Source organism: Jaculus jaculus, chromosome 3, assembly GCF_020740685.1.
Source record: "Jaculus jaculus isolate mJacJac1 chromosome 3, mJacJac1.mat.Y.cur, whole genome shotgun sequence".
NCBI classification, from domain to species: domain Eukaryota; kingdom Metazoa; phylum Chordata; class Mammalia; order Rodentia; family Dipodidae; genus Jaculus; species Jaculus jaculus.
The window spans coordinates 129,770,405-129,794,793 of record NC_059104.1 but is presented as its reverse complement, the minus strand read 5'-3'; the positions used below and the strand labels follow the sequence as shown (position 1 = coordinate 129,794,793).

General features: G+C 47.3%; 9 non-coding genes across 9 annotated transcripts; all 9 read left to right on the top strand.

The window, feature by feature from the left end:
* Nucleotides 1-188: 188 nt before the first annotated feature.
* On the top strand, nt 189-268 carry LOC123459780. Its single transcript, XR_006636518.1, has one exon. It is a non-coding gene; the product is annotated as a small nucleolar RNA SNORD115 (small nucleolar RNA).
* Nucleotides 269-2,023: 1,755 nt separating this feature from the next.
* On the top strand, nt 2,024-2,103 carry LOC123459846. Its single transcript, XR_006636583.1, has one exon. It is a non-coding gene; the product is annotated as a small nucleolar RNA SNORD115 (small nucleolar RNA).
* A 1,689-nt stretch (nt 2,104-3,792) lies between these two features.
* On the top strand, nt 3,793-3,872 carry LOC123459816. The gene has a single exon (XR_006636554.1). It is a non-coding gene; the product is annotated as a small nucleolar RNA SNORD115 (small nucleolar RNA).
* A 1,753-nt stretch (nt 3,873-5,625) lies between these two features.
* Nucleotides 5,626-5,705, top strand: LOC123459833. The gene has a single exon (XR_006636570.1). It is a non-coding gene; the product is annotated as a small nucleolar RNA SNORD115 (small nucleolar RNA).
* Nucleotides 5,706-7,399: 1,694 nt separating this feature from the next.
* LOC123459779 lies at nt 7,400-7,479 on the top strand. The gene has a single exon (XR_006636517.1). It is a non-coding gene; the product is annotated as a small nucleolar RNA SNORD115 (small nucleolar RNA).
* A 1,754-nt stretch (nt 7,480-9,233) lies between these two features.
* On the top strand, nt 9,234-9,313 carry LOC123459814. The gene has a single exon (XR_006636552.1). It is a non-coding gene; the product is annotated as a small nucleolar RNA SNORD115 (small nucleolar RNA).
* A 9,745-nt stretch (nt 9,314-19,058) lies between these two features.
* Nucleotides 19,059-19,138, top strand: LOC123459813. Its single transcript, XR_006636551.1, has one exon. It is a non-coding gene; the product is annotated as a small nucleolar RNA SNORD115 (small nucleolar RNA).
* A 1,756-nt stretch (nt 19,139-20,894) lies between these two features.
* Nucleotides 20,895-20,974, top strand: LOC123459796. The gene has a single exon (XR_006636534.1). It is a non-coding gene; the product is annotated as a small nucleolar RNA SNORD115 (small nucleolar RNA).
* A 1,694-nt stretch (nt 20,975-22,668) lies between these two features.
* LOC123459778 lies at nt 22,669-22,748 on the top strand. The gene has a single exon (XR_006636516.1). It is a non-coding gene; the product is annotated as a small nucleolar RNA SNORD115 (small nucleolar RNA).
* Nucleotides 22,749-24,389: the final 1,641 nt, after the last annotated feature.

Genomic DNA, 24,389 nt, shown 5'->3' with positions numbered 1-24,389 from the left:
TCCTTTTCATTCTAAAGGCCAAGGGGTTGTGGACCCTGAGTTCTTCCTTTCCTGATGCCTACAGGTGTGCAAGAGACCATCTCTGAGTCCAGTGGATATCCTGCCCTCCTGATTCACTCTCCTCGCCCTGTAAGGCTACACAGGGACCTGTGAACAAAGCATGCTTGGGGAGGGCTGGGTCTTGTCCTGGGTCAATGATGACAATCTTCCTGTCATGAAGAGCGATGATGACATAAAAATCATGCTCAATAGGATTACGCTGAGGCCCGGGCAAAAATCCTCCTACCAGAAATGGGAGTGTGGTCTGAAGTGCTTTGGCGAGGGCCAGGAATTTAGGAGCTGACGTCCCCAAGCCATTTCTCATGGCATATGAGGAGAAATTGTCCAATGTTTGCCCTCCCAGTGAAGTACGCATGCACCAAATCAGATCTGGCTGCCAAAGATCACCTCACGCAGGGCTACTATATGGGCTGTGGTTCTTTGGGCAGCTCCCTTCTTGACCTTTGCTCTTTCAGACCCAGGTACCCTTGTCCCCAGGAGGAACACACCTTTTTGTCCTGCACAGGTGAGTAGACCACTGTGATTTTGGGCCACATGAGGTACTATTGTGATTAACAAAGCGAGAACATCTGCTCTACGTTGGGAAGAAAGGATACACCTGCAAGAGCCATTGGTTGCTTTCTGTGCCGCAGCAAAGCCCCAAGTTTTCCTTACCTCAACAAAGCCATGATGTCAGGATGTATCCAAGTCCTGCTATGCCTTTGGCGAATGTGGAATAGACTTCTGTGTCCCTAGAGAGAATTCTGAGAATTAGAATGGGTGCACATGTGCAGTCAGCGAAGCCATACAAGACTTCTCAAGGCCCTTGTGTCCACAGAGTGGCGAACCTCTTGGCCAAATACCCATTGGCGTGTGTCTGGCTTGGATTGTCATTTCCGACCCTTGATTCTCAGGACACAGAACACACCTGGATTCAGCTCTGTGGATCCTGATGGAGGTCCAGGGAAAGAGCCCGAGTCACATAGAGTAGGAAGCAGGTGACAGCCCTACTTCAGGAAATGATATTATATGGGTGATGTGCATAGGGCAGCTGCTGAGATCCAGTGTGGCCTTGGCGTTACACCGGCTCTTATGATTCTTCTCTGGCCATGGACTCCTGATGAAACAGGTTTCCAGTTGAACTAAGCCTCATCCCCGGGTATGCTCTCCTTAAGGAGACGTCCATACTAAGGTGCTTTTGAACCATTGTAGGCCCTTGGAGACTGAGTGCTAGAGAGTATGGGCCAGTCCAGGGAGATCAGGCAACAAGGAAAGTTTGGAGAGGAACAGATCCCCTTTTTGCCCTATATTCTCTCCCAGCACCTGCCATGAGGGGCTAGCCCTTTGAGGACACCCTGTGCAAACCTTCATCCATGAGTCTGACTCCACACAGCATCCACAACAGGGACGTGATGTATGCTCCCTCTACATGTTCCATTGTTCACATGTAGGGACGTGAGATGTCCCGATATGTCCGGATAGACTCCCATTTGAGGAAGATCCCCTAGAACCATATCGCGGATACAGACAACACTTGTTCCCGTGGGTTGCAATTTTCTTCAGAACTAGGAATGTGTAGGATGAAAATGGTTAGTAGTGTTCAGCAGGGACCCTTTCAGTCAACCATCACAAGTTGATTCTCAGAAATGGAAGGTCCTGCTAAGCTCGCACATACCAAGTAGATCCTATGTCCTGGGCCTCCCAGAAAGTTTATAATTCAGAAATGATCCATGCAGTCAATAAGCAGCCATCAGAGCCCAGTGTACTTTGCAACCCTGTGATTCAGGTGGGCAGGACATCTGGCTTCTCTCTATTCAGACAGAAGTCAAAAACTGGAAACTCTATGTTGGAAGCCTCCAGAAGCTCAAGACACCTCTCTGAGACTACTGTATCTCATGCCTTTGGAGCTGCTGTCTGACCTGGTAAGTAAAAAGTGGGCCCATAGAGGAAGTATGCCTGGTAGGCGCGTGATAGGTTCTGTGCTGGGTCAATGATGATACCCTTTCTGTCATGAAGACTGGTGATGACATAAAAATCATGCTCAATAGGATTAAGCTGAGGCACAGCCAAGGATGCACTTACATGGGCGTGGGGTGTAGGCAGCCTTGCCTCCACGTATGTGCACAAATTTTCATATTCCGAAGTCTCCATGGTCATGCTTAAACCTAGGATCATGGGCACTTGTCATTTCCAGGCCGTCTCTGCACAGTACGTAAGTATGACATCAGATCTTGCTTCTCAGGTGTGACCTCTTGCAGGGATCCAATAAGGGCTACCCCTCTTTGTTAACCTCCCTTCCTTATGTTTTGTCTTCATTTGAGACCTCTTTGCCAGGAGTACCTTTGCCACTGTCCTACCTGTGGGACTGCACCTCTAGGACTTTGATCGGTTAAGATCCGTGTGTGGATAGCCCGAGAAGATGCCCAGGTGTTCATTGGGAAGTTATACTGTGATTAGAAGAGCCAGTTGAGGTATTTGCTGCTCAGGACAGCCATATCTCTTTCTTATCTACCCAAACCATATGTCGGTGCATGAGTAAGGAAGGGTGGCCCCCACTAGACCCAAAGGGACTTGTGTCCAGGGAGGATGTGGACATCCCTGATTATTAGAAGGTTGGAGCAGTTGCCGCCATAAAGGCTCCTCCGACATTATGTGGGCCTTAGATCAGCGAACACATTGGCCACCTGGCTATGGGCATGTCCTTGAGTCAAGGGGTTCTGTTGGACCTGGAGGCAAGGTACCCTCAGCAGACATTCCTTCACCACTGTGGTTTCTATTTTGAAGGCTAAGGCCAACAGCCAAGTATGGAAGTCACACCGAGTTAGGGTCCCTGCATCACGGAAGGACTTGTGCTGTAAGCAGTTAAAAGTGAATCAGAGAGGCGGCATATTTGTTATTCTGCTGCTTGCCCTCTTCAATATATCTTCTCTTGACAGGATTGATAGGGACTTCGTTGTGAAGGACCCCCTCCAGGTGTTTGCATCCTGAACACATTGGTACCAAATAGATCTAAAGGGCAGTCCATGTCAAGCAGCTGTGCCATCAATGTTACGCACATGTAGTGAGACACAGAGCATGTGTGTCCAGGGGATGGATTCTCCCAACATAAGTCTTAATGTCGAACAGAGTCCTCTGTCCATTGGGTTGTGGCCGAACGATGGCCAGGTGTGTCTGGTTCACCAACGAAGCAATCCCGAAAGGCCAAGGTACAGAGGTACGGGGATGTCCAAAATATACATCTACAGATCTCATTGTTTACTGGAGAGCAAGTGATAGGCCACAGAGGTGTGTTATTCCTGGTGGGTCCAAATTTGGAGCAAGCAATTAGTACGATTATACAGGATGCAAAGTCGTGTTAGTTGTCAAGAGAGCCGCCTTTTCCCAAACATTATCACGCGAATCAATGACACAGCAGCTGAGAATAGGATCGGCAAAGCATTTCCTATGTCCACGGAGTCTGTGTCTTGTTCCCCCCCGGTAGGTCCGAACTGAGAAATGATCAGCACAGTCCATAGGTAGACATCAAGCTCCACTGTGGCATCCCACGCCATATCTTGTGTGCTTTCTTCCTTTTCATTCTAAAGGCCAAGGGGAGGTAGACCCTGAGTTCTCCCTTTCCTGATGCCTACAGGAGCGCAAGTGACCATCTCTGAGTCCAGTGGATATCCTGCCTCCTGATTCACTCTCCCGCCCTGTAAGGCTACACAGGGACCTGTGAACAAAGCATGTTTGTGGAGGGCTGGGTCTTGTCCTGGGTCAATGATGACAATCTTCCTGTCATGCAGAGCGATGATGACATAAAAATCATGTTCAATAGGATTACGCTGAGGCCCGGGCAAACATCCTCCTACCAGACATGGGCGTGTGGTTTGAAATGCTTTGGCGAGGGCCAGGATTGAAGGAGCTAACTTCCCCACGCCATTTCTAATGGCATATGAGGAGAAATTGTCCAATGTTTGCCCTCCCAGGTAAGTACGCATGCACCAAATCAGAACTGGCTGCCAAAGATCACCTCACGCAGGGCTATTATATGGGCTCTGGCACTTTGGCAGCTCCTTTCCTGACCTTTGTTCCTTCAGACTCAGGTACCCTTGTCCCCAGCAGGAACACACATTTTTATCCTGCTCAGGTGAGTAGATCACTGTGATTTTGGACCACATGAGGTACTATGGTGATTAACAAAGGGAGAACATCTGATCTACGTTGGGAAGAAAGGATACACCTGCAAGAGCCATTGGGTGCTTTCTGTGCCAGAGCAAAGCCCCAAGTTTTCCATACCTCAACAAAGCCATGAGGTCAGGATGTTTGGAAGTACTGCTATGCCTTTGGCCAATGTGGAATAGACTTCTGTGTCCCTAGAGAGAACTCTGAGCCTTAGAAAGAGTGCACAGGTGCAGTCGGCGAAGCCGTAAAGAGGACTCAAGGCGCTTGTGTCCACAGAGTGTCGAACCTCTTGGCCAACTACCCATTGGCATGTGTCTAGCTTGAATTGTCATTTCCGACCCTTTATTCTCAGGACCCTGAACACATCTGGATTCAGCTCTGTGGATCCTGATGTAGGCCCAGAGAAAGAGCCCATGTCACATAGAGTAGGAAGCAGGTGACAGCCCTACTTCAGGAAATGATATTACATGGTTGATGTGCATAGGACAGGTGCTGAGTTCCAGTGTGGTCTTGGCCCTCCACCATTCTTGCTGATTCTTCTCTGGCCGTGGAACCTTATGAAACAGGTTTCAGGTTGAACTAAGCCTCAGTGCCCGGGTATGCTCTCCTTAGAGAGACGTCCATACTAAGGTGCATTCGAACCATGGTATGCCCTTGGAGACTGAGTGCTAGAGATTATGGGCCGGTCCCAGGAGATCAGGCAACAAGGAAAGTTTTGGAGAGGAAAAGATCACTTTTTGCCCTATATTCTCTCCCAGCACCTGCCATGAGGGGCTAGTCCATTGAGGACACACAGTGCAAACCTTCACCCATGGGTCTGACTCCACAGAGCATCCACAAAAGGGACGTGATGTATGCTCCCTCTACATATTCCAATGTTCACATGTAGGGACGTGAGATGTCCCGATATGTCCGGATAGACTCCCTTTTGAGGAAGATCCCCTAGAACCATATCGAGGATACAGACAACACTTGTTCTCGTGGGTTGCAATTTTCTTCAGAACTAGGAATATGTAGGATGAAAATGGGTAGTAGTGTTCAGCAGGGACCCTTTCAGCCAACCATCACAAGTTTATTTTCAGAAATGGAAGGTCCTGCTAAGCTCGCACATACCAAGTAGATCCTATGTCCTGGGCCTCCCAGAAAGTTTATAATTCAGAAATGATCCATGCAGTCAATAAGCAGCCATCAGAGCCCAGTGTACTTGGCAACCCTGTGATTCAGGTGGGCAGGACATCTGGCTTCTCTCTATTCTGACAGAAGTCAAAAACTGGAAACTCTTTGTCGGAAGCCTTCAGAAGCTCAAGACACCTCTCTGAGACTACTGTAGTTCATGCCTTTGGAGCTGCTGTCTGACCTGGTAAGCAAAAAGTGGGCCCAGAGAGGAAGTATGCTTGGTAGGGGCGTGATAGGTTCTGTGCTGTGTCAATGATGATACCCTTTCTGTCATGAAGAGTGGTGATGACATAAAAATCATGCTCAATAGGATTACGCTGAGGCCCAGCCAAGGATGCACTTATATGGACGTGGGGTGTCTGCAGCCTTGGCTCCCCATACGTGCACAAATTTTCATATTCCGAAGTGTCCATGGTCATGCTTAAGCATAGGATCATGGGCACTTGTCATTTCCAGCCCGTCTCTGCACAGTAAAGAAGTATCACAACAGATCTTGCTTCTCAGGGGTGACCTCTTGCAGGGATCCAATAAGGGCTATCCCTCTTTGTTAACCTCCCTTCCTTATGTTTTGTCTTCATTTGAGACCTCTTTGCCAGGAATACCTTTGCCATTGTCCTACCTGTGGGACTGCACCTCTAGGAATTTGATCGGTTAAGACCAGTGTGTGGATAGCCCGAGAAGATGCCCAGGTGTTCATTGGGAAGGTGTGCTGTGATTAGAAGAGCCAGTTGAGGTATTTGCTGCTCAGGACAGCCATATCTCTTTCTTATCTACCCAAACCATATGTCGGTGCATGAGTAAGGAAGGGTGTCCCCCACTAGACCCAGAGGGACTTGAGTCCAGGGAGGATGTGGACATCCCTGATTATTAGAAGGTTGGACAGTTTCCGCCAGAAAAGGCTCCTCCGAGATTATGAGGGCCATAGATCTGCGAACACATTGGTCAGCTGGCTATGGTCATGTCCTTGACTCAAGGGGTTCTGTTGGACCTTGAGGCAAGGGACCCTCCGCAGATCTTCTTTCACCACTGTGGTTTCTATTTTGAAGTCTAAGGCCGACAGCCGAGTATGGAAGGCACACCGAGTTAGGGTCCTTGCATCAGGGCAGGATTTGGGCTGTAAGCACTTAAAAGTGAATCAGAGAGACGGCGTATTTCTTATTCTCCTGCTTGCCCTCTTCAATATATCTTCTCTGGACAGGAATGATACAGACTTCCTTGTGAAGGGCCCCCTCCAGGTGTTTGCATCCTGAACGCGTTGGTAACAAATATATCTAAAGTTCAGTCCATGTAAAGCAGCTGTCCCATCAATGTGACGCACATGTAGATGAGACACACAGCATGTGTGTGTCCAGGGGCGGGATTCTCCCAACAAAAGTCTTAATGTCGAACAGAGTCCTCTGTGCATTGGATTATGGCTCAAGGTTGGCCATGAGTGTCTGGTTCACAAAGGACACAATCCCCAAATTCCTAGGCGCAGAGCTAAGGGGACTTCCAAAATATATATCTACAGATCTCATTGTTTACTGGAGAGCAAGTGAAAGGCCACAGAGGTGTGTTATTCCTGGTGGGTCCAAATTTGGAGCAAGCAATTAGTACGATTATACAGGATGCAAAGACGTGTTAGTTATCAAGAGAGCCGCATTTTCCCAAATATTATCAGGGGAATCAATGACACAGCAGCTGAGAATAGGATTGGCAATACATTTCCCACATCCACGGAGTCTGTGTCTTGTTCCTCCCTAGGTAGGTCCAGGCTGAAAAATGATCAGCGCAGTCCGTAGGTAGATATCAAGCTCCACTGTGGCATCCCACGCCATATCTTGTGTGCTTTCTTCCATTTCATTCTAAAGGCCAAGGGGTGGTGGACCCTGAGTTCTTCCTTTCCTGATGCCTACAGGTGTGCAAGAGACCATGTCTGAGTCCAGTGGATATCCTGCCTCCTGATTCAATCTCCTCGCCCGGTAAGGCTACACAGGGACCTGTGAAGAAAGCGTGCTTGGGGAGGGCTGGGTCTTGTCCTGGGTCAATGATGACAATCTTCCTGTCATGAAGAGCGATGATGACATAAAAATCATGCTCAATAGGATTACGCTGAGGCCCGGGCAAAAATCCTCCTACCAGAAATGGGAGTGTGGTCTGAAGTGCTTTGGCTAGGGCCAGGAATTTAGGAGCTGATGACCCCAAGCCATTTCTCATGGCATATGAGGAGAAATTGTCTAATGTTTGCCCTCCCAGCGAAGTATGCATGCACCAAATCAGATCTGGCTGCCAAAGATCACCTCACGCAAGGCTACTATGTGGGCTGTGGCTCTTTGCGCAGCTCCCTTCCTGACCTTTGCTCTTTCAGACTCAGGTACCCTTGTCCCCAGGAGTAACACGCCTTTTTGTTCTGCTCAGGTGAGTAGACCACTGTGATTTTGGACCTCATGAGGTACTATTGTGATTAACAAAGGGGGAACATGTGATCTACGTTGGGAACGAAGGATTCACCTGCAAGAGCCATTGGGTGCTTTCTGTGGCAGAGCAAAGCCCCAAGTCCTCCTTACCTCAACAAAGCCATGACGTCAGGATGTGTGGAAGTCCTGCTATGCCTTTGGTCAATGTGGAATAGACTTCTGTGTCCCAGGAGAGATTACTAAGCATTAGAAAGGGTGCACAATTGCAGTTGGGGAAGCCGTAGTAGAGGTCTCAAGGCCCTTGTGTCCATAGATTGGTGAGCCTCTTGCCAACTACCCATTGGCATGTGTCTGGCTTGGAATGTCATTTCCGACCCTTTATTCTCAGGACCCAGAACACATCTGGAGTCAGCTCTGTGTATCCTGATGGAGGCCTAGGGAAATAGCCCGAGTTACATAGATTAGGAAGCAGGGGACAGCCCGACTTCTGGAAATATTACATGCTTAATGTGCATAGGAAAGGTGCTGTGTTCCAGTGTGGTCTTGGCCCTCCACTGGCCTTGCTGATTCTTCTCTGGCCGTGGATTCCTGATGAAACAGGCTTCCAGTTGAACTTAGCCTCAGTGCCCGGCTATGCTCTCCTTAGAGAGACATCCATACTAAGGTGCTTTTCCATCATGGTATGCCCTTGTCGACTGAGTGCTAGTGATTATGAGCCAGTACAAGGAGATCAGGCCACAACGAATGTTTTGAAGAGGAACATATCCACTTTTAGCCCTATATTCTCTCAGAGCACCTGCCATAAGAGGCTAGTCCATTGAGGACACCCTGTGCAAACCTTCACCCATGGGTCTGACTCCACAGGGCATCCACAACAGGGATGTGATGTATGGTCCCTCTTCACTTTCCATTGTTCACATGTTGGGACGTGAGATGTCCCGATATGTCCGGATAGAATCCCATTTGAGGAAGATCCCTTAGAACCATATCGAGGATACAGACAACACTTGTTCCCATGGGTTGCAATTTTCTTCAGAACTAGGAATGTGTAGGATGAAAATGGGTAGTAGTGTTCAGCAGGGACCCTTTCAGCCGCCTATCACAAGTTGATTCTCATAAATGCAAGGTCCTGCTAAGCTTGCACTTACCAAGTAGATCCTTTGTCTTGGGCCTCCCAGAAAGGTTATAATTCAGAAATGATCCATGCAGTCAATAAGCAGCCATCAGAGCCCAGTGTACTTTGCAACACTGTGATTCAGGTAGGCAGGACTTTTTGCTTCTCTCTGTTCAGACAGAGGTCAAATACTGGAAAATCTTTGTCAGAGGCCTCCAGAAGCTCAAGACACCTTCTCTGAGACTACTGTAGCTCATGCCTTTGGAGCTGCTGTCTGACGTGGTAAGCAAAAAGTGGGCCCAAAGAGGAAGTATGCTTGGTAGGGGCGTGATAGGTTCTGTACTGGGTCAATGATGATACCCTTTCTGTCATGAAGAGTGGTGATGACATAAAAGTCATGCTCAATAGGATTACGCTGAGGCCCAAACACGGATGCACTTACATGGACGTGGGGTGTCGGCAGGCTTGGCTCCTCATCCGTGCACAAATTGTCATATACCGAAATCTCCATGGTCATGCTTAAGTGTAGGATCATGGGCACTTGTCATCTCCAGCCCATCTCTGCACAGTACGGAAGTACCACATCAGATCTTGCTGCTCAGGGGTGACCCCTTGAAGGGTTCCAATCAGGGCTATCCCTCTTTGTTAACCTCCCTTCCTTATGTTTTGTCTTCCATTGAGACCTCTTTGCCAGGAGGACCCCTGTCATTGTCCTACATGTGGGATTGGACCTCTAGGACGTTGGTCAGTTAAGGACCGTGTGTGCATAGCCCGAAAAGATGCCCAGGTGTTCATTAGGAAGGTATGTTGTGATTAGAAGAGCCAGTTGAGGTATTTTGCTGCTCAGGACACCAATATCTCTTTCTTATCTAACCAAACCTTATCTCGGTGCATGAGTAAGGAAGGGTGGCCCCCACTAGACCCATAGGGACTTGAGTCCAGGGAGGATGTGGACATCCCTGATTATTAGAAGGTTGGACCAGTTGCCGCCAGAAAGGCTCCTCTGAGATTATGAGGGCCTTAAATCTGCGAACACATTGGCCACCTGGCTATGGGCATGTCCTTGAGTCAAGGGGTTCTGTTGGACCTGGAGGCAGGGGACCCTCCCCAGATCTTCCTTCACCACTGTGGTTTCTATTTTGAAGGCTAAGGCCAACAGCTGAGGATGGATTGCACAGGGAGTTAGGGTCCCTGCATCAGGGAAGGACTTGTGCTGTAAGCAGTTAAAAGTGAATCAGAGAGGCGGCTTATTTGTTATTCTGCTGCTTGCCCTCTTCAATATATCTTCTCTGGACAGGATTGATAGGGACTTCCTTGTGAAAGACCCCCTCCAGGTGTGTGCATCCTGAACGCCTTGGTACAAAGTATATCTTAAGGGCAGTCCATGACATGCAGGTGTCCCATCAATGTTACGCTCATGTAGATGAGACACACAGCATGTGTGTGTCCAGGGGAGGGATTCTCCCAACAAAAGTCTTAATGTCGAACTAGTTCTCTGTCCATTGTGTTGTGGCCCAAAGTTGGCCATGAGGGACTGGTTCACAAAGGACACAATGCCCAAAGGCCTAGGCACAAATCTACGGGGACTTCCAAACTGTATATCTACAGATCTCATTTTTTTTTAATTTAATTTATTAGTTTTCTTTTCAGTAAATACAGGCAGTTTGGTACCATTATTTAGGCTCATCTCTATTCTACCCCCTCCCATTAGACCCTCCTTGTTATTGAAAATGGGTCGTGCATTGTGGAGTTAGCCCCCAGTTATTAGTATGATAAATTTCTCTGAAAATCATGACCCAACATGTAACTCTGACATTCTTTCCGCCCCCTCTTCCGCAAGATTTCCCTGAGCCATGTTGGGTTCATTTGTGGTCTGCTTCAGTGCTGAGGTGTTGGGGGCCTCTGAGGCTCTGGCTCTCTGATTTGGTAGGAGTTGATTTTTCTCTGCATTGATCTCCTTCCCCTTTGTGCTGGTATCCAGTTCACAGGAAAACAGCACCCTTGCTTATTTCGCCAGTTGTCCTTAGTTTCAGTTGGGCCCCTTCTGAGGTATGTTGGGGCAGCTCTCTTCTTAGGATCTGCATCTATCTGGAAAAGAGAAACAGATTCTCCAACGGAGAGTAAGTTAGCACCCAGAAAATTGAGATAACACTTACTTTTTTGATAGACAGTTTGATAGGTGTAGGCCCTCTTATACCCCGTGATTGATGGTAGCTTGATATTATAGAGTGGGCTTGTGTTTGGGTATGGTTCTGACTTGTTTCCCAGCTCCAGCTAAGGGTCTAGTACCACTGAGTGGATCATTAGCCAAATCAAGAGCAATTGATTCCTCACCATGGCTGTGTACCACTATTGCACTTGTGTGGGTATCACATCCGGTTAATTGTTGCTACTTAGGTTAAACAATGTGTTGCTTGGACAGATCTTGGTCACTTCCCCCAGTCGTCTATGTAGCGCCTTCTGGCACTAGACACGCTGACTGTCTGGGGACTGACTCTCTCCTGGCTTCCAGCCATGTCATTCCATTTTACGTGTCAGCTGCGTATGGAGTCTTCAGCAATAGGGTCTTACCACTGGCCTTTGGTGGGTCATCAATTACTCTGACAGAAGTCTGTCATTGTTTTGGGAAACCTTGTAGGTTTCTCTGATCAAAAGCTCATTGTGGATTGTAGGCCCAAGCTGGAAGTGGGGGTTACAGGTCAGTGTCCACTAAGAAATTGAGGAAAAAGATAACTAATATACAAGAGTTAGAGAGGAGAGAGATAGAGGGGAGAGGGGGAGAGGGAGGGAAGGAAGATGTAGGAGATTTAGGTCAGTCTTGATCCGACCCTCTCCAGTGTCTTGTGGTTCAGGTGTTTCCTGTAAGGGACTAGTGAAGGTTCAGTCATTTGGTCTGTCTTTTAGGAAGTAGAATTTTATGGTACCATTGCCGTTTGGGTCCGGATTACTGTTTTCCACCCTTTGATTCCCTCCCCGCCCTCCCATCCATCTTATTGTCTAGTCCATGAGGTACTTGCTGGGTATGTAAGGCATCTTGGGCAAATTCAGGTTAGGTGTTGCAGATGAGTGAGACTATGTGTCGATTTTTTTTCTGTGATTGGGTAAGTTCGCTGAGAATGATCTGTTCCAGGTTCAACCATTTTTCCTCAAATTTCTTTATGTCGTTTTTTCTTACTGCTGTATAGAATTCCATTGTGTAGATATACCACATCTTTGTTATCCATTCTTCTAATGATGGACATCTGGGTTGATTCCAGCTTTTAGCTATTACGAATTGAGCTGCTACAAACATGGTTGAGCAAATCTCTCTGGCTTTTGGTTTGAAGGTTTTAGAGTACATGCCCAGTAATGATATAACTGGGTCTGTTGGTATTTCTATAGTCAGCTTTTTCAGGAGTCTCCATATTGCTTTCCAAAGTGGTTGTACCATCCTGCATTCCCACCAACAGTGAATGAGTGTCCCTGCTTCTCCACATCCTCGCCAGCATTTATTTTCATTTGACCTTTGGATGTTGGCTATCCTTATTGGGGTAAGGTGGAATCTCATAGTTGTTTTAATTTGCATTTCTCTGATGATTAGGGATGATGAACATTTTCTTAGGTGTGTGTTTGCCATTTGTATCTCTTCCTCTGTGAATTGCCTGTTTAACTCTGTGCCCCATTTTGTGAGTGGGGTATTTGTCTTCTTATTGTTTAGACTTTTGAGTTCTTTGTAAATTCTAGAGATAAGGCCTCTATCAGTTGGATAACCTGCAAATATTTTCTCCCACTCTGTGGGTATTCTATTGGCTTTGTTTATTATATGCTTATCTGTAAAGAAACTCTTCAGCTTCATATGATCCCAATGGTTGAGTGACTGTTTAAGAACTTGAGCCACTGGGGTTTTATTCAGGAAGTCTTTTTCCATTCCTATATCATGGAAAGTACTTCCTAAATTTTCTTCCAGTAGTTTTCGAGTTTCTGGTCTTATGTTGAGGTCTTTGATCCATTTGGATTTGAGTGTTGTGCATGGTGAAATGTGTGGATCAAGTTTTAGTTTCCTGCATGTGGTTATCCAGTTTGTCCAGCACCATTTGTTGAAGATGCTATCTTTTTTCCAGTCTATATTGTTTGGGCCTTTGTCGAATATCAAGTAGCTATAGTTGCTTGGCCCAAAATCCGGGTCCTCAAGTCTATTCCATTGGTCTATACTCCTGTTTTTATGCCAGTACCATGCAGTTTTTATTACTATGGCTTTGTAGTATAACTTTATATCGGGTATGGTGATGCCACCAGAGGTATCTTTTGCTGAGGATATGTTTGGATATGCGAGGCCTTCTGCATTTGCATATGAAATTTGAGATCATTTTTTCTATGTCTGTGAAGAACATTGTAGGGATTTTAATTGGAATTGTGTTAAATCTATATATTGCCTTTGGTAGGATTGTCATCATCACAATGTTAATTCTGCCTATCCAGGAGCATGGGAGGTCTTTCCATTGTTTCAAGTCCTCCTCAATTTCTTTTTTGAGAGTTTTTATATTTTCGTTGTATAGATCTTTTACTTCCTTGATTAACGTTATTCCAAGGTATTTTATTTTATTTTTTGCTATTGAAAATGGGACTATGTCCTTAATTTCTTTTTCTGTGTCTTTGTCATTTGCATACAAAAATGCTTCCGATTTTTGTGCATTGATTTTGAATCCTGCTACTTTGCTATAGGAGTTAATCACCTTCAGGAGTTTTGGGATGGAGTCTCTCGGGTCTCTTACATATACAATCATGTCATCAGCGAATAGAGCTAACTTAACTTCTTCCTTTCCAAATTGTATCCCTTTTATTTCCTTCTCCTGCCTTATTGCTTGGGCTAGGACTTCCAGAACTATATTGAAAAGCAGAGATGAGAGAGGACATCCCTGTCTTGTTCCTGATCTCAATGGGAATTCCTCCAGTCTCTCTCCATTAAGAATTATTTGGGCCTTTGGAGCTTTGTATATTGCCTTTATTATATTAAGATGTGAACCAGCCATGCCTATTCTCTCCAATGTTTTGATCATGAAGTGATGTTGTATCTTGTCGAAGGCCTTTTCTGCATCTATCGAAATGATCATGTGATTTTTATGTTTAAGCTTGTTTATGTGGTGTATTACATTGACAGATTTTAGTATGTTGAACCACCCTTGTGTTCCTGGGATGAATCCCACTTGGTCAAGGTGGATAATGCTTTTGATGTGTTGTTGGATTCGGTTTGCGAGAATTTTGTTGAGGATCTTTGCGTCTATGTTCATTAGGGAAATAGGCCGATAGTTTTCTTTTCTTGTGGCGTCTCTGCCTGGTTTTGGGATTAGGGTGATACTAGCTTCATAGAAGGAGTTGGGTAGTTTTCCCTGTTCTTCAATTGTGTGGCACAGTTTTAGGAAGATTGGTTTGAGTTCTTCCATGAAGGTTTGATAAAATTCGGCTGGGAATCCATCTGGTCCTGGACTCTTCTTTTTTGGGAGGTTTTTTATTACTTTTTCAATCTCCATGAGCGTGATGGGTTCATTGAGGTGGTTGATCTGCTCTGAGTTTAGCTTTGGTAGATGATATGCATCCAGGAATTTATCCATCTCCTCCACATTTTCTAGTTTTGTGGAGTAGAGGTTTTTGAAATAAGTCCTGATGATTCTGCCGATTTCACTGATGTCTGTTGTAATCTCTCCTTTTTCATTTTGAATTTTGTTAATTTGAAGTCTCTCCTTTTTTTGCTTGATCAAATTGGCCAGAGGTTTGTCAATGTTGTTTATTTTTTCAAAGAACCAGCTCTTTGTTTTGTCAATTGCCTTAATTGTTTCCTTGGTTTCCAATTCATTAATTTCTGCTCTGATTTTAATTATTTCCTTCCTTCTGGAGCTCTTTGGGTTGGATTTTTCTTGTTTTTCCAATGCCTTTAGGTGGATGGTTAAGCTATTGATTTGGGATTTTTCTGTCTTTTTTATGAAGGCATTGAGTGCTATGAATTTTCCCCTGAGGACTGCCTTCATTGTGTCCCACAAGTTTTGGTATGATGTGTTCTCATTGTCATTCAATTCCAGGAATTTTGCAATTTCATTTTTTATTTCATCCACTATCCATTTATTGTTTAAGAGTGTGCTATTCAGTTTCTAGTTGCCATTGGGGCTCTTGTTGGTTTTTTTGTTGTTGATTTCTAGGAATATAGCATTATGATCTGATATCAGGGGATTATGTCAATTTTCCTAAATATATGGAGGCTATCTTTGTGACCCAGTATATGGTCTATTTTAGAGAATGTTCCATGGGCTGCTGAGAAGAATGTGTAGTCTGTGGATTTGGGGTGGAAAGTTCTGTAGATGTCTGTTAGGTCTAAGTGCTCTATGGTTTTGTTGAGCTCTCTTACTTCTCTGTTGAGCTTCTGTTTGGATGATCTGTCTATTACTGATAATGGTGTGTTAAAGTCCCCAGCTATGATGGTGTTGGTGGTTATTTCTGTTTTATTGTCAAGTAGGTTTTGTTTTATGAACTGCGGTGCCCCTGTGTTTGGTGCATACAGATTTATGATTGTAATATCCTCTTGATGGATTGTTCCCTTTACAAGTAGGAAGTAGCCTTCTTTGTCTTTTTTGATTGTTTTTGGTTTGAAGTCAACTTTATCTGATATTAATATAGCTACACCTGCTTGTTTCTTATTCCCATTTGCTTGGAATATTGTTTTCCACCCTTTCACCCTGAGGAGGTTTCTGTCTTTTTTGGTAAGGTGGGTTTCTTGAAGGCAGCAGATTGAGGGTCTAATTTTTTGATCCACCCTGTTAGCCTGTGTCTCTTGATGGGTGAATTAAGGCCATTAATGTTTAGGGTGATGACTGTGAGATATGATTTGATCCCTGTCATTTTGTGGTGGTAGAGGTGTGTTGGCATTTCCATGGAACTTTTTTTTTTTTTTTTTTTTTGTATCTACTCTGGGTTTGATTGCTGTGATCTTCTTCTTGTAGGCATTTGTGTTTGGTTATTTGTTTCTTCTCTGTGGAGAATTTCCTGGAGTACTTTCTGTAGGTTTGGTTTTGTGTTCATATAATTGTAAAGCTGAGTTTTGTCATGGAAAGTTTTCCTTTCACCATCTATTATAAGGGAGACTTTTAATGGGTAGAGTAGTTTAGGTTGAAAACCATAGTTTCTTAGAGTATGGAGAGTATCATTCCAGGCCCTTCTAGCTTTCAGGGTTTCCATTGAGAAGTCTGAAGTAATTCTGATGGGGTTTCCTTTGAAGGTGGTGTGCTGTTTTTCCCTAGCTGCTTTTAGGATTTTTTCCTTGGTGTCAATGTTTAGAGTCTTAATGATAATATGCCTTGGGGAGTTTCTCCTTTGGTGTAGTCGGTTACGAGTTCTGTTTGCTTCTTGAATCTTGATGGGCCTTTCTTTTAAGAGACGGGGGAAGTTTTCTTTAATTATTGTGTTAAATAAGTTCTCCATGCCTTTGGTCTGAAATTCTTCTCCTTCTGGTATTCCAATGATTCTGATATTAGGACGTTTAAGTGTATCCCACAATTCTCTCATGTTCTGTTCACAGGAACTTTTGAACTTACTGAAATTTTTGGACTCTCGAACTGTTTCTTCCATCCTGTCTTCCAGATCAGAATTTCTATCTTCCACTTCGCTGACTCTATTCTTGAGAGCCTCTAGTGAGTTTTGGACTTGTTCAATTAAGTTTGCATTTTCTACTACTTTCCTATGTATCACTTCCATTGCTTTGTCCAGCTCCCTTTTTGTCTCATTTTCTGATTTTCTTGATGATTCTTGGAAATCATCCTTGCATTTCTTTATGTTTTCATTTAGTGTGGCCAGCTGATTTTTAAGGTCCTCTTTTTTTTCATTCTCCCTCAACTCTCTTAGCTCTCTTTGAATTCCTTCCAGTGTCTTATCATATTGCTCTAGCTTAGTGAGGGTAGCATCCATACGATTATCTATCCTTTGTAGCTTTCCTGTCAGATCTAGCAGTACTTTGGTCAGGGTTGCATTGTTCATTGCTTCCACTTGATGTTCTGATCCTAAACACTCTTCTATGTTTTGGTTTGTTGTGATCCTTGTTGGACTGGGTGATCTGTCTGGATTTTCTTCCATTTTATTTTTCATGTTATTTCTTTTGCGCTGTGGTCTACCCATGTCAGTGTATGGGCAGGTAGGTAGATGGAGCAGCCTGGGATCTAGCTTAATGCAAATCCAAGGCAGCCCGGGGCAGTTGTAAGCAGCCTGGGTTTTTGCTCACTCTTGCCAAAGCCGCCTACCTATAGCCTGACAGGGGCACCAAAGTTGCCTGAATTCTCACCCAGTAATGCACCTAAGCTGCCTGCCTTTGAGCTTGAAAAGGGACTGAGGTAGCAAGCCTTGAAGGTGCCTAGATTCTGGCTGGGTACACTGGGGTCTGTAAACAGTCTGTGCTCTTCCGCCTCAGGGGAGTGGGGGATGGGTGGCGATGTACAGGTAGGGGATGGCACCTGCGCTGGCGCTAGTGACTCAGTGTGGACTTATGTGGCTCTTGCTGTGGGACTGGGCACACTGCACGTGCAATTGTAGTGGAGAGGCAGATGATGTGGGTACGGAATCAGGACACAGCAGAAACTGACCGGCGGCAAGTGATGTGAGAACAGCAGGGCGTGAGGGGAGGGGGGGCAGCTAGGAGCGTGGGGTGCTGTGGGATACCGTGGGGTGCTCTGGACTCGCAGGGGGGGAAGGGGCGGATCGCGTGGGGGAGGGGGGTGAGGGGGTCCAGGGGGTCGCGGGTAGCGCAGGGGGCGTGGAGCATGCTGAGGTAAGATGGAGTGCTGGATGCTGCGGGACGCTGCGGGGCAGTCTGGATGCGCGGCGGGGGTGGGGTGCACGGGGGGGCTTGAGGAGCGCGGGGGTGGGGCACGGGGAGTCTCGGGGCACGCGGGGGGCGCGGGACACACCTGGGCACCCGGGCGCTGGACTCTGCAGGGTGCTTTGAGCGCCCCTGTCGAGTGTGGGTAGGGAGCGTTGGGTGCGCTGGGGGGGGAGACAGGGGCGGGGCGCGCGGGGGGGGCTCGAGGCGCGTGGGGGTGGGGCGTGGGGGTCTCAAGGCGCGCGGGGGTTGCGCGGGGGGGGCGGGGCACGCCTGGGCGCCCGGGGCGCGGGGCGCTTGGGGTGTGCCTGCTGTGTGTGGATAGAGAGCACGGAACGCGCGGGGGGTGGGGCGTGCGGGAGGGTGGGGCTGGCGTGGGGTGGTCTTGAGGCATGCGGGGGTGGGGCGCAGGGGTGTTGGGCGCGCGGGGGCGCGGGAAGCCTTGGTTCTCTTGGGCCATGTCTGCCGTGTGTGGATAGGGAGCATGGGGCGCGCTGGGGGGGGGGGCGCGCTGGGGGTGTGCGGGGGGTGTGGCGGGTGTGGGGCACGGGGGTTGTGGGGTGCGCTGGGCCGCCGGGGCACGTGAGGCTTGGTGTGCCCGGGGTGCCGGGCTGCTGGACGCGGGGCCGCACCCGATGCAGTTATTTGCGGCGGGCGGCTGGCGGGGTGGCGGGGCGTGGGTCGCGGGGGTGTGTGCTTCCCTCTTTTATCCCAATCTGTGCCCTCCCTCTTCAAAAAGTTCCTAATTTCCCTTGAATACTTGCCTTTTTTTCCCCTCGTTGTTTGTAGTGCAGCTAGGCGGTCGCCATCTTGACCGGACAGTTGCAGATCTCATTTTTTACTGGAGAGCAAGTGATAGGCCACAGAGGTGTGTTATTCCTGGTGGGTCCAAATTTGGAGCTAGCAATTAGTACGATTATACAGGATCCAAAGTCGTGTTAGTTGTCAAGAGAGCTGCCTTTTCCCAAACATTATCAGGGGAATCAATGACACAGCAGCTGAGAATAGGATTGGCAAAGCATTTCCCACATCCACGGAGTCTGTGTCTTGTTCCCCCCTGGTAGGTCCAAACTGAGAAATGATTAGCGCAGTCCGTAGGTAGACATCAAACTCCACTGTGGCATCCCACACCATATCTTGTGTGCTTTCTTCCTTTTCATTCTAAAGGCCAAGGGGAGGTAGACCCTGAGTTCTCCCTTTCCTGATGCCTACGGGAGCGCAAGAGACCATCTCTGAGTCCAGTGGATATCCTGCCTCCTGATTCACTCTCTCGCCCTGTAAGGCTACAAAGGGCCCTGTGAACAAAGCATGCTTGGGGAGGGATGGGTCTTGTCCTGGGTCAATGATGACAATCTTCCTGTCATGAAGAGCGATGATGACATAAAAATCATGCTCAATAGGATTACGCTGAGGCCTGGGCTAAAATCCTCCTACCATAAATGGGAGTGTGGTCTGAAGTGCTTTGGCGAGGGCCAGGAATGAAGGAGCTGACGTCCCCAAGCCATTTCTCATGGCATATGAGGAGAAATTGTCCAATGTTTGCCCTCCCAGTGAAGTACGCATGCATCAAAACAGATTTGGCTGCCAAAGATCACCTCACGCAGGGCTACTATATGGGCTCTGGCTCTTTGGCAGCTCCCTTCCTGACCTTTGCTCTTTCAGACTCACGTACCCTTGTCCCCAGGAGGAACACACCTTTTTTTCCTGCTCAGGGGGGTAGGCCACTGTAATTTTGGACCACATGAGGTACTATTGTGATTAACAAAGGGAGAACATCTGATCTACATTGGGAAGAAAGGATACACCTGCAAGAACCATTGGGTGCTTTCTGTGCCGGAGCAAAGCACCAAGTCCTCCTTACCTCAACAAAGCCATGAGGTCAGGATGTGTGGAAGTCCTGCTATGCCTTTGGCCAATGTGGAATAGACTTCTGTGTCTCAGGAGAAAATTCTGAGCATTAGTAAGGGTGCACACTTGCACTTGGGGAAGCCGTACAAGAGGTCTCAAGGCCCTTGTTTCCACAGAGTGGCGCGCCTCTAGGCCAAGTACCCATTGGCATGTGTCTGGCTTGGATTGTCATTTCCGACCCTTGATTCTCAGGACCCAGAACACATCTGGAATCAGCTCTGTGGATTCTGATGGAGGCCTAGGGAAAGAGCCTGAGTCACATAGAGTAGGAAGCAGGTGACCGCCCTACTTCAGGAAATGATATTACATGGGTTATGTGCATAGGACAGGTGCTGAGTTCCAGTGTGGTCTTGGCCATCCACCGGCCTTCCTGATTCTTCTCTGGCCGTGGATTCCTGATGAAACAGGTTTCCAGTTGAACTAAGCCTCAGTGCCCCGGTATGCTCTACTTAGAGAGACGTCCATACTAAGGTGCTTTCGAACCTTGGTATGCCCTTGTAGACTGAGTGCTAGAGAGTATGAGCCGGTATAGGGAGATCAGGCAACAAGGAATGTTTTGGACAGGAACAGATCCCCTTTTAGCCCTATATTCTCTCCCAGCAACTTCCATAAGGGGCTAGTCCATTGAGGACACCCTGTGCAAACCTTCACCCATGGGTCTGACTCCACAAAGCATCCACAACAGGAACATGATGTATGCTCCCTCTACATATTCCATTGTTCATATGTAGGGACGTGAGATGTCCCGATATGTCTGGATAGACTCCCATTTGAGGAAGATCTCCTAGAACCATATCGAGGATATAGACAACACTTGTTCCCGTGGGTTGCAATTTTCTTCAGAACTAGGAATGTGTAAGATGAAAATGGGTAGTAGTGTTCAGCAGGGACCCTTTCAGCCAACCATCACAAGCTGATTATCAGAAATGGAAGGTCCTGCTAAGCTCGCTCATACCAAGTAGATCCTATGTCCTGGGCCTCCCAGAAAGTTTATAATTCAGAAATGATCCATGCAGTCAATAAGCAGCCATCAGAGCCCAGTGTACTTTGCAACCCTGTGATTCAGGTGGGCAGAACATCTGGCTTCTCTCTATTCAGACAGAAGTCAAAAACTGGAAACTCTTTATCGGAAGCCTTCAGAAGCTCAAGACACCTCTCTGAGACTACTGTAGCTCATGCCTTTGGAGCTGCTGTCTGACCTGGTAAGCAAAAAGTGGGCCCAGAGAGGAAGTATGCTTGGTAGGGGCGTGATAGGGTCTGTGCTGGGTCAATGATGATACCCTATCTGTCATGAAGAGTGGTGATGACATAAAAATCATGCTCAATAGGATTACGCTGAGGCCCAGCCAAGGAAGCACTTACATGGACGTGGGGTGTCGGCAGCCTTGGCTCTCCGTACATGCACAAATTTTCATATTCCGAAGTCTCCATGGTCATGCTTACGCGTAGGATCCTGGGCACTTGTAATTTCCAGCCCGTCACTGCACAGTACGGAAGTATCACAACAGATCTTGCTTCTCAGTGGTGACCTCTTGCAGGGATCCAATAAGGGCTATCACTCTTTGTTAACCTCCCTTTCTTATGTTTTCTCTTCCATTGAGACCTCTTTGCCAGGAGTACGTTTGCCATTGTCCTACCTGTGGGACTGCACCTCTAGGACTTTGATCCGTTAAGAACCGTGTGTGGATAGCCGGAGAAGATGCCCAGGTGTTCATTGGGAAGGTATGCTGTGATTACAAGAGCCAGTTGAGGTATTTGCTGCTCAGGACAGCCATATCTCTTTCCTATCGACCCAAACCATATATCGGTGCATGAGTATGGAAGGGTGGCCACCACTAGACCCATAGGGACTTGAGTCCAGGGAGGATGTGGACATCCCTGATTATTAGAAGGTTGGACCAGTTGCAGCCCGAAAAGGCTCCTCCGAGTCTATGAGGGCCTTAGATCTGCGAACACATTGGCCTCCTGGCTATGGGCATGTCCTTGAGTCAAGGGGTTCTGTTGGACCTGGAGGCAAGGGACCCTCTGCAGATCTTCCTTCACCATGTGGTTTCTATTTTTAAGGCTAAGGCCAACAGCCGAGTATGGAAGGCACACTGAGTTAGGGTCCCTGCATCAGGGCAGGACTTGGGCTTTAAGCACTTAAAAGTGAATCAGACAGACGGCATATTTGTTATTCTCCTCCTTGCCCTCTTCAATATATCTTCTCTGGACAGGATTGATACGGACTTCCTTGTGAAGGACCCCCACCAGGTGTTTGCATCCTGAACGCGTTGGTACCAAATAGATCTAAAGGGCAGTCCATATCAAGCAGCTGTCCCATCAATGTTACGCACATGTAGATGAGACACACAGCATGTGTGTGTCCAGGGGAGGGATTCTCCCAACAAAAGTCTCAATGTCGAACAGAGTCCTCTGTGCATTGGGATATGGGTCAACGTTGGCCATGAGTGTCTGTTTCACAAAGGACACAATCCCCAAAGGCCTAAGAGCTGAGCTAAGGGGACTTCCAAAATATATATCTACAGATCTCATTGTTTACTGGAGAGCAAGTGATAGGCCACAGAGGTGTGTTATTCCTGGTCGATCCAAATTTGGAGCATGCAATTAGTATGATAATACAGGATGCAAAGTTGTGTTAGTAGTCAAGAGAGCCGCCTTTTCCCAACCATTATCAGGGGAATCAATGACACAGCAGGTGAGAATAGGATTGGCAAAGCATTTCCCTTATACACGGAGTCTGTGTCTTGTTCCTCCCAAGGTAGGTCCGAAATGAGAAATGATCAACGCAGTCCGTAGGTAGACATCAAGCTCCACTGTGGCATCCAATGCCGTATCTTGTGTGCTTTCTTCCTTTTCATTCTAAAGGCCAAGGGGTGGTGGACCTTGAGTTCTTCCTTTCCTGATGCCTACAGGTGTGCAAGAGACCATGTCTGAGTCCAGTGGATATCCTCCCTCCTGATTCAATCTCCTCGCCCTGTAAGGCTACACAGGGACCTGTGAACAAAGGATGCTTGGGGAGGGCTGGGTCTTGTCCTGGGTCAATGATGACAATCTTCCTGTCATGAAGAGCGATGATGACATAAAAATCATGCTCAATAGGATTACGCTGAGGCCCGGGCAAAAATCCTCCTACCAGAAATGGGAGTGTGGTCTGAAGTACTTAGGCTAGGGCCAGGAATTTAGGAGCTGACGACCCCAAGCCATTTTTCATGGCATATGAGGAGAAATTGTCCAATGTTTGCCCTCCCAGTGAAGTACGCATGCACCAAATCAGATCTGGCTGCCAAAGATCACCTCACGCAGGGCTACTATGTGGGCTGTGGCTCTTTGCGCAGCTCCCTTCCTGGTCTTTGCTCTTTCAGACTCAGGTACCCTTGTCCCCAGGAGGAACACACCTTTTTGTCCTGCTCACGTGAGTAGACCACTGTGATTTTGGACCACATGAGGTACTATTGTGATTAACAAAGGGAGAACATCTGCTCTACGTTGGGAAGAAAGGATACACCTGCAAGAGCCATTGGGTGCTTTCTGTGCCGGAGCAAAGCCCCAGGCCTCCTTACCTCAACAAAGCCATGAGGTCAGGATGTGTGGAAGTCCTGCGATGCCTTTGGCCAATGTGGAATAGACTTCTGTGTCCCAGGAGAAAATTCTGAGCATTAGTAAGGGTGCACAGTTGCAGTTGGGGAAGCCGTACAAGAGGTCTCAAGGCCCTTGTGTCCACAGAGTGGCGCGCCTCTAGGCCAAGTACCTATTGGCATGTGTCTGGCTTGGATTGTCTTTTCCGACCCTTGATTCAAAGGACCCAGAACACATCTGGATTCAGCTCTGTGGATTCTGATGGAGGCCTAGGGAAAGAGCCCGAGTCACATAGATTAGGAAGCAGGTGACAGCCCTACTTCAGGAAATGATATTACATGGGTTCTATGCATAGGACAGGTGCTGAGTTCCAGTGTGGTCTTGGCCATCCACCGCCCTTGATTATTCTCTGATGTGGATTCCTGATGAAACAGATTTCCAGTTGAACTAAGCCTAAGTGCCAGGGTATGATCTCCTTAGAGAGATGTCCATACTAAGGTGCTTTCGAACCATGTTATGCCCTGGGAGACCGAGTGGTAGAGAGTATGAACCGGTATAGGGAGATCAGGCAACAAGAAAGGTTTGGAGAGGAACAGATCCCCTTTTAGCCCTAGATTCTCTCCCAGCACCTGCCATAAGGGGCTAGTCCATTGAGGACACCCTGTGCAAACCTTCACCCATGGGTCTGACTCCGCAGAGCATCCACAACAGGGACCTGATGTATGCTCCCTCTACATATTCCATTGTTCATATGTAGGGACGTGAGATGTCCCGATATGTCTCGATAGACTACCATTTGAGGAGGATCCCCTAGAACCATATCGAGGATATAGACAACACTTGTTCCCGTGGGTTGCAATTTTCTGCAGAACTAGGAATGTGTAGGATGAAAATGTGGGGTAGAGTTCAGCATGGACACTTTCAGCCAACCATCACAAGCTGATTCTCAGAAATGGAATGTCCTGCTAAGCTAGCACATACCAAGGAAATCCTATGAACTGGGCCTCCCAGAAAGTTTATAAATCAGAAATGATCCATGCAGTCAATAAGCAGCCATCAGAGCCGAGTGTATTGGCAACACTATGATTCAGGTGGGCAGGACATCTGGCTTCTCTCTATTCAGACAGAAGTCAAAAACTGGAAACTCTTAGTCGGAAGCCTCCAGAAGCTCAAGACACCT